Source organism: Bombina bombina, chromosome 4 (assembly GCF_027579735.1).
Source record: "Bombina bombina isolate aBomBom1 chromosome 4, aBomBom1.pri, whole genome shotgun sequence".
NCBI classification, from domain to species: domain Eukaryota; kingdom Metazoa; phylum Chordata; class Amphibia; order Anura; family Bombinatoridae; genus Bombina; species Bombina bombina.
The window spans coordinates 1197255572-1197271162 of NC_069502.1; the positions used below are offsets into that span (position 1 = coordinate 1197255572).

At 38.3% G+C, this 15591-nt stretch overlaps 1 protein-coding gene across 5 annotated transcripts in view; it reads left to right on the forward strand.

Annotated features, from left to right (window-relative positions):
- The first annotated feature begins 4049 nt into the window (after nt 1-4049).
- The window catches only part of SAYSD1 (SAYSVFN motif domain containing 1), a 52133-nt gene continuing 40591 nt past the window's right edge, over nt 4050-15591 (forward strand). For all 5 annotated transcript variants that reach the window (XM_053712678.1, XM_053712680.1, XM_053712681.1 and 2 more), the window contains exons 1-2: nt 4050-4437; nt 13924-14006. The gene's annotated coding sequence lies outside the window, so the exon portion shown is untranslated. The remainder of the gene's footprint in view (nt 4438-13923; nt 14007-15591) is intronic.

Consider the following 15591-nt stretch of genomic DNA (forward strand, 5'->3'; position numbering starts at 1 on the left):
GATGATACTACCCTATCTACAATTAATATTGTAATTTATTAATGCAATGTTATAGTATTGTTTAATTTAATAATTATATGGAAAATCATGTAAAATGTTTAGAAATTATTAAATGTATTGCTGTGTTGTTCGTCCGCTGCCCCCCGATGGCCAGAGTCTAGTATGACAGTCAAGGGACTTAACTGTTAAAAGATGCGTTTCCATAGCGACAATATATACTGAACCAATGGGGAGCGTTCCCCAAAAGTAGCCAATGAGAAGGGACAAGCACGTGGGTGTGAATGAAAAATATCATCAATGATTAGATAAAAGAATGGCAATGCAAACAAGGAAACCGTTTTTTTTGTGACTTGCTGGAGACTAGTGATTTGATATTTGGCGGCCATACTTGGGAACACATCTCACTAAGCAAGAAGCTGAAAACTTACCTTGATATGCGATAACTTTCCTTCAAATGAAATGATCTAAAGACCACTATGAATTGGTTCAAATTGGTGAAGTATAATTGTCCTAATTTTTAATAACTGAAACAAAGGTTATTGGTAGAAACATAGTCAATTTATAGTAAAGAGATTTAAAGGTGCACTCAGTATTTTAACTGTGTTCATAGTCCTATACATAAAGTTAAGTGTGTCTCTTGCATGCTAAATAATTCATCTGTGCAAAATATAGAAAAAAAAAAAAAAAAAAAAAAAAAAATATATATATATATATATATATATATATATATATATATATATATATCTTAGAATTGGTTTTAATTATAAGTAAATAAGAATTTGCTCCAGTTTAAATAAATAGACATTTAAGTAACTGTTCACATTAAGAATATAGGTATTTTTAGTGTCCTAACTAGAATTGTATTAGAATCAATTACAGCTAAATAGCTGAATATATATATATATATATATATATATATATATATATATATATATATATATATATATATATATATATATATATATATATTGTTTACTAAGCACTGTTAGTGGTTTATACTTTAATCTCATTGTGTTAATTGAATGAAAGGCTGCGGTGAGTAAGGCTAATTTTAAGGGTAGACTTTTATGAATTTTGCATAGCATATTTGAATAGTTTTTAAACGCATTTAATATTGACTCATATTCTGATTCTTACAAATATATATATTTCAATGTGTTCACATAGATATTTACTAATAATAAAGATTTCAGGTATTTATATTAATTGTATTGTCTTAGTATATGCATATTTGATTGTGGGTTCAGTTTAAAGAAAGATTGTTAAATATATTCAGTTATAACCCTGCCATATACTCACACATTGTTTGGAGAGTACGGCTAAGATTCTTATAAATATACTGACAGTACTTAGTACCTGTCACTCAGCCAATGAGCATTTGTACTTAGTGCCTGTCAGCCAATGAGTATTTGTACTGTAATTAGTACCTGTCAGCCAATGAGCATTTGTACTTAGTACCTATCAGCCAATGAGCATTTGTACTTAGTGCCTGTCAGCTAATGAGCATTTGTACTAAGTGCCTGTCAGCCAATGAGCATTTGTACTTAGTGCCTGTAAGCCAATGAGCATATGTACTGTACTTAGTGCCTGTCAGCCAATGAGCATTTGTACTTAGTGCCTGTCAGCCAATGAGTATTTGTACTGTAATTAGTACCTGTCAGCCAATGAGCATTTGTACTTAGTACCTATCAGCTAATGAGCATTTGTACTAAGTGCCTGTCAGCCAATGAGTATTTGTACTGTAATTAGTACCTGTCAGCCAATGAGCATTTGTACTGTAATTAGTACCTGTCAGCCAATGAGCATTTGTACTTAGTACCTATCAGCTAATGAGCATTTGTACTAAGTGCCTGTCAGCCAATGAGTATTTGTACTGTAATTAGTACCTGTCAGCCAATGAGCATTTGTACTTAGTGCCTGTCAGCTAATGAGCATTTGTACTAAGTGCCTGTCAGCCAATGAGCATATGTACTGTACTTAGTGCCTGTAAGCCAATGAGCATATGTACTGTACTTAGTGCCTGTCAGCCAATGAGCATTTGTACTGTACTTAGTGCCTGTCAGCCAATGAGCATTTGTACTTAGTACCTATCAGCCAATGAGCATTTGTACTTAGTACCTATCAGCCAATGAGCATTTGTACTTAGTACCTATCAGCCAATGAGCATTTGTACTTAGTGCCTGTCAGCTAATGAGTATTTGTACTAAGTGCCTGTAAGCCAATGAGCATATGTACTGTACTTAGTGCCTATCAGCCAATCAGCATTTGTACTTAGTACCTATCAGCCAATGAGCATTTGTACTTAGTACCTATCAGCCAATGAGCATTTGTACTTAGTGCCTGTCAGCTAATGAGCATTTGTACTAAGTGCCTGTCAGCCAATGAGCATTTGTACTTAGTACCTATCAGCCAATGAGCATTTGTACTTAGTGCCTGTCAGCTAATGAGTATTTGTACTAAGTGCCTGTAAGCCAATGAGCATATGTACTGTACTTAGTGCCTATCAGCCAATCAGCATTTGTACTGTACTTAGTGCCTGTCAGCCAATGAGCATTTGTACTTAGTACCTATCAGCCAATGAGCATTTGTACTTAGTGCCTGTCAGCTAATGAGTATTTGTACTAAGTGCCTGTAAGCCAATGAGCATATGTACTGTACTTAGTGCCTGTCAGCCAATGAGCATTTGTACTTAGTACCTATCAGCCAATGAGCATTTGTACTTAGTGCCTGTCAGCTAATGAGTATTTGTACTAAGTGCCTGTAAGCCAATGAGCATATGTACTGTACTTAGTGCCTATCAGCCAATCAGCATTTGTACTGTACTTAGTGCCTGTCAGCCAATGAGCATTTGTACTTAGTACCTATCAGCCAATGAGCATTTGTACTTAGTGCCTGTCAGCTAATGAGTATTTGTACTAAGTGCCTGTAAGCTAATGAGTATTTGTACTAAGTGCCTGTAAGCCAATGAGCATATGTACTGTACTTAGTGCCTGTCAGCCAATGAGCATTTGTACTTAGTACCTATCAGCCAATGAGCATTTGTACTTAGTGCCTGTCAGCTAATGAGTATTTGTACTAAGTGCCTGTAAGCCAATGAGCATATGTACTGTACTTAGTGCCTGTCAGCCAATGAGCATATGTACTGTACTTAGTGCCTGTCAGCCAATGAGCATTTGTACTGTACTTAGTGCCTGTCAGCCAATGAGCATTTGTACTTAGTACCTATCAGCCAATGAGCATTTGTACTTAGTGCCTGTCAGCTAATGCGTATTTGTACTAAGTGCCTGTAAGCCAATGAGCATATGTACTGTACTTAGTGCCTGTCAGCCAATGAGCATTTGTACTTAGTACCTATCAGCCAATGAGCATTTGTACTTAGTGCCTGTCAGCTAATGAGTATTTGTACTAAGTGCCTGTAAGCCAATGAGCATATGTACTGTACTTAGTGCCTGTCAGCCAATGAGCATTTGTACTGTACTTAGTGCCTGTCAGCCAATGAGCATTTGTACTTAGTACCTATCAGCCAATGAGCATTTGTACTTAGTGCCTGTCAGCTAATGAGTATTTGTACTAAGTGCCTGTAAGCCAATGAGCATATGTACTGTACTTAGTGCCTGTCAGCCAATGAGCATTTGTACTGTACTTAGTGCCTGTCAGCCAATGAGCATTTGTACTTAGTACCTATCAGCCAATGAGCATTTGTACTTAGTGCCTGTCAGCTAATGAGTATTTGTACTAAGTGCCTGTAAGCCAATGAGCATATGTACTGTACTTAGTGCCTGTCAGCCAATGAGCATTTGTACTTAGTACCTATCAGCCAATGAGCATTTGTACTTAGTGCCTGTCAGCTAATGAGTATTTGTACTAAGTGCCTGTAAGCCAATGAGCATATGTACTGTACTTAGTGCCTATCAGCCAATCAGCATTTGTACTAAGTCCCTGTCAGCCAATAAGCATTTGTACTTAGTGCCTGTCAACCAATCAGCATGTGCAGGAAGGCGCCTGACTAGAAGTAAACAAGTGATACTGCTATATTTTCCACACATTATTTTTGAAGGATACATTTAAATGCTGCTCTTGTTACAGAACATACAAGTAGCTATCTCTATAATCGTCTATTTGCACCGAGAACTTCATATAACAACATATTAACACAATTATTGTGTAAGAAATTAACTGCTACACATTAAACTACATTAATGGATATCTTCACAAACCAACACGCAAGTTCCTCAGCCAATGAGCCAATAGTATACCTCAGCAAGCTAAACTGTGTCACTGCCTTTTATAAATACAGCGTAAACGTCATCAGTCAGTGACCCAATAGAAATACATGACAACCAGCTGAATTGACACGTCATCTGTCGCTAGGAGCAAGAGAGAAAAAGGCTGCTGTGAGGAGTCCCCCAATCTGTGAAGTTTGCTGAGGGGTTACTGGTGAGAAGCCGAGCGTGCGCGCGCACTTATGCTTATCTCGCGCTGTCAGTTATAGGTTCGCGCGCTCACAACACTGCCTTTAGTTCCCCTGACGTTTAGGTCCGCGCGAGTTGCTGCTCTGTTTTTCCGTCTGCGTAGGACCAGATAACTCAAACTACTAGACTAGTGGCGAACCCGCGAGAAGTGCGCGTGACCTGTCGTGTAATGTTACATCTGGGTAACAAGTGACAGTGATGCGAGTGTCATATTTACCCAGAATTCCCCGTGCTGCCCCGAGGAGACCACGCAAGTGACAGCTGTGTGACGTCAGAGCACCTTTATAGGAAACTAATGAGTGCAGCTCTGCATATTACAGTGTTTAGCTATAGTTATTATGTCTGTCTGTACAATTATAATAAAGTACCAGACTAATTAAACAGGTTACATATCCCAGTGGCACAGAGCTGGGCATATGGTGTTTAGGGGCAAATACATGGGCAGAATGCAGCTTCTGTAACATACTGCAATGGTGCCCATAGGTTTACATGAGAGATGTGAGAGCAAAGAAAGTAAACAGCTTTGTATAGAAGACATTCATTCTGCTCATGTGCTGCTACTATTATTATTATTATTATTAATTATTATTATTATTATTATTATTATACTGTACAATCCTTACCACAGCATATATAATGAGGAAACATTTCATTTAAATGATAAACAGTTTAACATCTCCAGTGCAAACTATTCTGAGACTTTATTGCAGTTTGGAAAGCAGCTTTAGTTGGCAGTAATTAGACAAGTAGTGATACCTTTTTTATTGGACTAGCAACATATATAAAGGGACATTAAACACTAAATAAACGCTAAATAGAAATAGAATGGTGTGCTCAAAGAAAAAAATAATCTGAGAATAACGTAGATATAGTTTTTAAAGTTTCATTAGCTGTTTAAATATTAACCATATAAGTGTAAAGTTTTAGAGTCTGTAAAGCAATGGGAGTTGCCATGTTGTAACTTAGGTTACCTTCTCTGCTGTGACCATTTAGGTACAGGTATAGTCACTAGAGTGTGCTCAATGGCTGTGTGGAATATAACAGTGTTCAGCACTTCTATTTCTAAAAGAATGGAATTACAGGAAAAGGGGTCAAAATAAATAATGAAGGTATATTGCAGAGTTTATATATATATATATATGGAAAAGTGTAGAGATAGACAAGCGCACAGAGGCACTCCTAGTGTAATACGTTTTTTATATATATAGATACACATATAAGAAAGAAGAAATATCCACACTCACTTGGTTTTACCTCATTCACTATGAGGTATTTTATCTGCACAGTGTTAGTAGATGTTTACTCCTTGGTCCAAGCCCTCCAGAACTTCTTGAATGGCCCAGTAGTTTCTGGATCCCAGCTCTGCAAGCATTAGCCCTCCACGATTTTGAAGCGATAACTAAGGATCTTGTAGGATTGTGACTTCTCGTTTTCCTGCCCACAGCTTCTCTGTTTAATGCAAATTTCTTAATTTCTATGGAGTGTTATGGAAATCTTGGGGTTATAAAGAATTTTTGTGTTCCATCTTAAAGGGATATGACAGATGAAATTAAACTTGCATGATTCAGATAGCGCATATAATTTTAAGACACTTAAATTCACTTCTATTTTCAAATGTGCTTTGTTCTCTTGGTATCCCTTTTTGAAAAAGAATACGCAGATATCCTATTCTAGAGGGAGCTAGCTGCTGATTGGTGCCCGCACACATTTGTCTCTTGTGATTGGCTAACTAGATGTGTTCATCTACCTACCAGTAGTGCTTTGCTTCTCCTTTAACAAAAGATAACAAGAGAATTAAGCAAATTTGATAATAGAAGTTAATTGGAAAGTTGTTTAAAATTGTATGTTCAAAGTTGCAGTTTAGAAATCAGTGCCATGCTTTGCAATATGCTGCCACTTTCTCTCTTATCCAAGAGATTTTTTTACACAGATCATTTGGTTCGGAATACAACTTAGATAATTGTGTATTCTGTATTTTACTAGTAGTTTGTTTCAGGGCTAGTCCATTTCCCTCATGTTTTTTTTTTTTTTTATCTAAAATAGGACATTCGAAAATGTATTACAATTTTTGCCTTTAGAAAAACAATTGTTTCTAAGCTAAACATTTTTTTCTATGTTTATGGAGAGTGTGAGAGTTTTCTGCCAGTTTGCTTGTATCCCAAGGGCTAACAGCGCACAAACTACATCTCCTGGTAGCTTCAAAGTCAAAATAAACATCTTTAAATATATAATCATGGCTCTTTCAAATGTATATTAGAATATTTCTGAAGTTATGTTCCAGCCAGGGGGTAAGTACAAGGGTTTCAGATAAAATGGGGGGGGGGGAGCTTTTAGGGAGGTCCCATCCAGACCATTATAAAGATTTTGTGGAACCTGCTGTTAGGTCTGCTGGTTCATTCTGTAGCCTTTACGGTGGTACAATTAAGCCTGGTTAGTGGTGTTTTGGAAGGGTTGCTGCTGAATTGAAGAGGGAGCTCTGCTGTAGACTGTGCCCCAGGACCAAGTGAAGTCTAGTTACACCCCTGGTCTGCTGTAGACTGTGCCCCAGGACCAAGTGAAGTCTAGTTACACCCCTGGTCTGCTGTAGACTGTGCCCCAGGACCAAGTGAAGTCTAGTTACACCCCTGGTCTGCTGTAGACTGTGCCCCAGGACCAAGTGAAGTCTAGTTACACCCCTGGTCTGCTGTAGACTGTGCCCCAGGACCAAGTGAAGTCTAGTTACACCCCTGGTCTGCTGTAGACTGTGCCCCAGGACCAAGTGAAGTCTAGTTACACCCCTGGTCTGCTGTAGACTGCCCCAGGACCAAGTGAAGTCTAGTTACACCCCTGGTCTGCTGTAGACTGCCCCAGGACCAAGTGAAGTCTAGTTACACCCCTGGTCTGCTGTAGACTGTGCCCCAGGACCAAGTGAAGTCTAGTTACACCCCTGGTCTGCTGTAGACTGTGCCCCAGGACCAAGTGAAGTCTAGTTACACCCCTGGTCTGCTGTAGACTGCCCCAGGACCAAGTGAAGTCTACTTACACCCCTGGTCTGCTGTAGACTGTGCCCCAGGACCAAGTGAAGTCTAGTTACACCCCTGGTCCCTGTCAGATTATTTCAGCCTAGGTACAACCAACATTTATAAGGTGTTTTTCAAATAATTTGATTGGAACAGAAATAAAAAATAACGTAAATATATTAAACAAGTAGTTAAAGCTAAATGGAGCTTATGCTATTTTGTGTTGGACGGCTCAGCAGCTTGCACAAGGAGGTGGTAGTTGAAGCACAGTTAAGGGAAGCTCTGCGGTAGAAAAGCCTCCTTTATTTATAGCCGCCAGACACTGCTGACAGATTTAGGGTTTGTGGTGTGAAATACGGCACAGGAATGGAGCAGACATAATGTAAATCAGAGGTGCTACAGAGAATAATGTTCAGCAGTAAATCACAAATTAAGTCATTAACAGCTTCAGATCCTAAAATTAATGAAAGCACTTTCCTAAAAAAAAAAAGAAATCTACACACAGAAGGTGTAACTGCATTATTGTATGAGAACAGCATTGGCATCGAGGGTTAGAATTATCACTGTGAGCATATCTGACCTGTGATTGACAAAGCTACTCATATTATTTGTGGTTATCAATTTCATTTTTATTCTTAATTTAGATTTCAATTTGTGTGTGTGTAATATAAATATATAAAATTATATATATATATATATATATATATATATATATATATATATATATATATATATATATATATACATACATAATATAGATACATTCTTGTGAATTTTGGGACCCCTGGCCCACAGTTCCTAAAGGCATATGGTGGCACCTTATTCCCAACGCCTACAGAAGGCCAAAGCAAATATCTCGGGATTACAACCAGATGGGGATTGCTAAAGAGACGTTTTCTGACTGGGGGATTACCAAGCTTTTGAGGGCTTGTTTATACTTCATTAAAGCAACATAAAAGTGTAAAAAGGAAATGTTCTAATGTATCTAAACATTGTATTATTGTGCTATTGCTCGCGTATAACTATGTGTTTAACCTTTTAACGCCGTTATGCCGTTCTATTCCGTCATATTTACACTGGGCTTTAAAGCCGTTATGACGGAATAGAACGTCATATCAAACGGCTGTCCTGAAGCCTTCTGCGCTTCAAGGACTTGATCGCGGTCTGGAGGGCGTTCCTAGGGTTGTAGGGACGCCCCCCAGATGCGATCCAATAATTGAAATCTCGCGATCGTATGCACGATCGCGTAGTTTCAATTTGTCTACATCGGAACAGGTGTTCCGATGTAGACACTTTAACCCTGTCACGAAAGGGTTAAATGCTGCAAAAACAGCTCTAGAGCAGCGATGGTATTCATTTAAACAAAGGATACCAAAAAGAATGAAGTTAATTTCATAATAGATGTAAATTTAAATGCCTTTTAAAACGTCATACTATGGGCTAGATTACGAGTGGAGAGCTATTTATCACTCGCACATCATGTTCGCTAGAAGTAAGAGTTCTGTGCGCTTCTGTTAGCATGCGTATGACAAGTTGAAAGGAAAAAGTTTTTGCACAAGCGCTAACCCGATGCGCTCAAAAAGACAAACTTAGAATATCCGTGACCACGTTAAAGTATTCCCCCATAGACTTTAATTGAGCAAAAAAAGTGGTTACAAAAACTAACACCCTTACTCGCGCACAAACCCAATCACGTTTTCTCAAGCGTGCTAACCTGACATGAAAATTTGAATATTTCACATTCCAATGTTCTTCATATAGCAGAATATGATTTTATTTATATATATATATATATATATATATATATATATATATATATATATATATATATATATATATATATATATATATATATATATATATATATATATTTATATATAGATATATATATATTTATATATAGATATATAGAGATAAGCCTGTGCACCCTTCACTTGTTCCCAGTTGGTTCGATTGAGAGCTTGCATTGTGTGGCTGTTTTAGGGACCCAGGTTTTGGAAGGGACCTTGACTATGTACCTGGGCTTGTCCCATTTGGCCAGATGCAGTAACTAACCTTTCAATTTTTGCTTTTAATCTTAGCTGAGAGCTTGTAAGTGTTCTCTATGTGTTGTAAAGATATATATATATATATATATATATATATATATATATATATATATATATATATATATATATATATCTTTTTAACAATACCTAGAAAATATTCCCCAATGTGAAGAACATTGGAATGTAAAATATTTAGAGTACATACACAGTTTACAACAGTTTATAAAATTATGAATATTGCATAAATATGATTTTTTCATGTTTTCAGCTACTTGCCTGCAAAGAGCTCCAATGCGCGCGCACACACATACACACACACACACACACACACATATATATATATATATATATATATATATATATATACAGTATATAATATTTATGTGTATATTTATGTAAATACATTTATACACATATAAATACATATAACATTTTTATTGGGCTGTGTTTTTATGAGTGTAACTGTACTGTTAAATGTATTTTTGATGTTTTTTGTGCAACATTTTTGTCTTGCATAACAGTTTTAACCAGAGCTCTGAAGTTGCGATATCTCGAAGTTGCGTGTTAAATTAAGCAAACGGGTTTACTTTCTAATACGCGTGTTAGTTCCGACGAGTGCAAAGACCAACGATTTCTCTGCCGTGCAACAGTTAAAGTAATTGTAAACGTTACTGAATTAAAGGCCACTATTAAATAATAATATTAAAAACGGGGGCACTTTAATTCAGTAAAGTTTACAATGATGCTTATTTTTAAAAATGCTTTTCTTGTTATGTTAAAACATAACGCCGATCCTCCGTGGCGCTTACCGGTCCTCCAGGGAGCGTGGGCTAACGACTTGAGCAGCGACACGCCTCTGTCCTGGGCGCAGCAATTTCCAAATATATCACCACAAATTTCGGCTACAGGGCTAACGACCTACTCAGTCCAAACATAGAGACAGGGTCAGTTGAAAGTATAAAAAATATAAATTTATTGTGTACACTTAAAAACAAAAAAGAGCCGTAGCTCTACACACTGACAATAAGGGGTATCAGTGTTCACTCAAGTGAACAAGTGTGTGTGAGACACACAAAACATGTCTGCTGGTGCCACACTGATACCCCTTATTGTCAGTGTGTAGAGCTACGGCTCTTTTTTGTTTTTAAGTGTACACAATAAATTTATATTTTTTATACTTTCAACTGACCCTGTCTCTATGTTTGGACTGAGTAGGTCGTTAGCCCTGTAGCTGAAATTTGTGGTGATATGCTTTCTTTAGCAGATTGATGACAAAACCGTCTTCCTCCAATCTTTACATTGCCCCATGAGCTGGACGCCAAAGGGGTCACACAAAGATTGGAGGAAGCCGGATTTGTCATCGATCTGCTAATGAAAGCAGGAGATGCGGGCGGAGGATCAGCGTTATGTTTTACCATAACGTAAAGGTAAGTATTGTAAAAAATAAGCATAATTGTAAACTTTAATGAATTAAAGTGCCCCTGATTTTTAAGAGTATTTTTTATTACTGGCCTTTAATTCAGTAAAGGTTACAACCACTTTAATACGCCACTCGTAATCTAGCCCTATTTCTGAATCATTAATGTTTTTGTTTTTTTTACTTTCATGTCCCTTTAAGTGCTTCTTCTGTATTAAAATGGATTTATTTAGACATTTTAAACTCAAGAAAAACTGGTTATGCTAAACAATGTTTATTTTGGTTTTGGAACTAACAGGAAGTACATGTTTGTGTTCATAGGGTCCGTAGGGGGTGGAAGCTCACAGGCTGGTCCCACAGTTGTATTGGGGAACAGTGAGGCGCCTACAAGAATAATATTTATTTTTTCTCTCAGTACAAGAATATCCATTTATATATAAAAACATACATTTAGGAGGCAGAAATGTTTAACCATCTGTATTTATATTTATTATGCACACACCCATTATGTAATACCACCATGTATGATAAATTTGTATTTCACCTCTGTGAGGCCGTGAAAGGATCCTGCTACAGCAATCTAAATTTTAGATGTGGCTGGTGGTGGCCAGCAGAGGGATGTAGAGGGCACCCATAGGTGTCTTGGGGACTATAAACCTGTTTTAGGGAATGTGGGGCAAGTATGTTCTTCTCGCAAAAGCAAGATGCGGTTGATATCCCTTTAATGCAGAGGATGGTAGGGAATTACCTGGTGGGCACAGGAAGGATTTTGGAAGATTACCGCATGTCAATCAAAGTGCATTCCCAAAAAATGAAAACCATGCACAATGATTTACTTTTATAAATACTATTAACACATTCTCCCTAATTATTTTCTCTTTAGTTTGCCTTTCATACATGGCTCACTATATCATATACTTAAATGCTGGTGCTGTCTAGGAGTAGCTGAATTACTGCCATAGTTTAGCTTTCCTTGGTCTTTTAATCCTAATCAGAGGCCTAATGATCAAATTCACCAGATGTTTTCATAGAAATAAAAAATGCTGAAATGTGACACGTTTAGGATGTTTGAAATCATTCATTTCTTAAACTGTTATTTATAGTTTTATAGTGATTTGAAATGTCTTTGTTCACAAAGTATATCTCTAATTTGAAAAAGGTAGATGATGAAGTCAAACTGAAACTTTATGATTCAATGAATAAAGAGTGTACACTTTACTTCGGTCATTAAATTGATCTTTCCCTTGGTAACCTTTGTTGAAATGAAGCCCCTTACTGTGAGAGCATACTGAGGTAGGCGAAGGAGCGTGCACGTGTCAAAGACTGTATGTGCTCTAATGGAAAGGTTTTTTATTTCAACAAAGGTTACTAATAAAAAGCTTTTTTAAAATGTTCACTTAGATCACTGAGAACAACATGTTTCAAACCCAGAATTAAAGGGAAATGAGATCACCATCAGTACCAGACACGCACCTGATATAAGCTGTGCAGGAATTTCACCACTGTTGTTAAAGGGACATTCCAGCCAAAATTTAAATCCGCATAGATGCATTTCAGTTTTGAATAGAAGCATTTTTGTAATATACATTTATTAGCAAAAATGCTTCTAATAAAAGCTATAACTGTTTGAAAAGTGTATTTAAGTATGCACCGTGCACCAGCATTTTAAATACAGCACTTGCTCAGAGGGCCTAAGGTGCTTGTACCATCTGAAAATTACTCAATTTGTTGATAGCTGATATGATACAAGTCCCACTGGTGCGCTGAGCAGCTGCAGTACTTAAAATGCTGATGCACTGAGAATACCTAGTTATGCTTCACATGCATAGAAAAATGTTAACACTAAAATGGTGACAACTTTTACTAAAAGCATTTTTGCCAAAACATTTATATTGCAAATATGTTTCCAGTCAAAGATGTAATTCATATATCTGCATTTATATTTGGACTAGAATGTCCCTTTAAAGGGACATTAAACTCAAATAATTATTTCATGCTTTAGATAGAGCATGCAATAACTTTCCAATTTACTTTACTTGTACCCATGGACAGCGATGCGGAAAATGTTGGTGCTTCATAAATGAAGTATAATAATAATACTTCTATTATTTGATTTGCTTCATTCTCTTGGTATCCTTTTGCTGAAAAGCATACCCAGGAAGGTCTACAAGCAGCAATGCACCACTGTGAACTAGCAGCTGATTGGTAGCTGCACATATCCCTCTTGTGATTAACTCACCTGATGTGTTCAGCTAGCCCCCAGTAGTGTATTCCTGCATCTTCAATAAAGGATATCAGGAGAATGAAGCAAATTTGATAATAAGTTACTTTGAAAGTTGCATAAAACTGCATGCTTTATCTGAATCATGAACAAAAAAATTGGGGTTTTATGTCCCCTTTGAGTGCTAACGACAGCTCTGAGCCATTGCAAATTTTCCCAGTCAGGTGCTGACGATGGCTCAGAGCCGTCACCAGCACTCACCCACCATGAGGGCAATCTGAGGGCTCCCATCAACTTCCACCCCAGCGATCGGGCCTGTATAATGACAGGCATCTCCGGGGCTTCACGTTTTGCACGGTGACATCACGTGCAATGACGTCACCGCGCAACTTTTTTGAAAAATTACAATGGACAGTATAGGGAAATGGGGGCATGCTGCTTAGAAGCCTGTATCTCAGGCATCTAAGCAGCTACAGACCCTGAAGACCCACCGTTGGAAAGGTAATCGCCTAATCAACGGTATAAGTCTTGGGGATCTGAAAGAAAAAAAAATATCTATTTAAAAAAATCCTCAAATCCAGCATAGCACCCAGGTGAGAAATTGCTTAGCACTCAAAGGGTTAAATAATCAAGTTGAAAACGCACAGTAGTGAATTTAAAATGTGAATAGAAATACGTTGATGTGTAGCGATAGCTCTTACTGTGAATGTGATGTGAAGCTGTTTTCTGATTTTGTTGGACTCATAATTAACATTTTTTGTTTTAGGTTATAAGCCTGTTCTGTTGGGCTGAATCTGTGCCAGAGGGAACAAACATTGTGCGGGCCGCCTGGCCCCAAGACCCACAAAAGTAAGTGGAGTAATCAGTGGGGTACTTGGTGTATGTGTTTCAACAAATCACTGATACAACATTATTTAAAATGCTGGTGCACTGAGCATATTTAGCTAGGCTTCACATTCACGTGCAGAGAAAAATATTAACACTAAAACAGTGATAACTTGTACTTGAAGCATTTTTGCCAGTACATGTATATTGCAAGTATATGAATTACATATCTTTGAATATAAACATATTTGCATTTAATGGAACACTAAACCCAAAACATTTCCTTTCATAATTCAGATAGAAAATACAATTTTAACCCCTTAACGACTGAGGACGTGCAGGGTACGTCCTCAGAAAAAAGGCAGTTAATGCCTGAGAACGTACCCTGCACGTCCTCAGTGTGGAAAGCAGCTGGAAGCGATCCTGCTCGCTTCCAGCTGCTTTCCGGTTATTGCAGTGATGCCTCGATATGGAGGCATCCTGCAATAACCTTTCACGGCCATCCGATGCAGAGAGAGCCACTCTGTGGCCCTCTCTGCACCGGACATCGATGGCCGGTATCGTTGGTGGGTGGGAGCCGGTATGGGAGGTGGGTGGCGGCCATCGATGGCCCTGGTCATGTGGAGGGGGGCGGGATCGTAGGCGGGGGAGTCCGGGGGCGCGCGCGGGCGTGCGCACGTGCACGAGGGGGCGGGGGCGGGCGCGTGCACGGGGAGGGAGCGGGTGGGAACCGCTACACTACGGAAAAAATGTGTCCCCAAAACACAAAGTGGGACAAATAAAAAAGCCCTTGTGTGATTTAGGTGGTGGGGGGGTGGGGGGCGATTGAGCTACACTACAGAAATTAAAAAAAAATAATAATAAACAGTTGATTGTTCAAAATGGGTACTGGCAGACAGCTGCCAGTACCCAAGATGGCCCCCAATAAGGCTGAGAGGGAGGCGTAGAGAGCTGTTTTGGGGGGGATCAGGGAGGTTGGGGGTTAAGGGGGGGATCCTAAACACAGCATATGTAAATATGCTTTTTTTTTTTTTCTTTAAAAAAAAAAACTTTTATTTTAGTACTGGCAGACTTTCTGCCAGTACTTAAGATGGCGGGGACAATTGTGGGGTGGGGGAGAGAAGGGAGCTGTTTGGGAGGGATCAGGGGGTGGGATGTGTCAGGTGGGAGGCTGATCTCTACACTAAAGCTAAAATTAACCCTGCAAGCTCCCTACAAACTACCTAATTAACCCCTTCACTGCTAGCCATAATACACGTGTGATGCGCAGCAGCATTTAGCGACTTTCTAATTACCATAAAGCAACGCCAAAGTCATATATGTCTGCTATTTCTGAACAAAGGGCATCCCAGAGAAGCATTTACAACCATTTGTGCCATAATTGCACAAGCTGTTTGTAAATAATTTCAGTGAGAAACCTAAAATTGTGAAAAAATTAACATTTTTTTTTACTTTGATCGCATTTGGCGGTGAAATGGTGGCATGAAATATACCAAAATGGGCCTAGATCAATACTTGGGGTTGTCTACTACACTAAAGCTAAAATTAACCCTAGAAGCTCCCTACATGCTCCCTAATTAACCCCTTCAATGCTGGGCATAATACACGT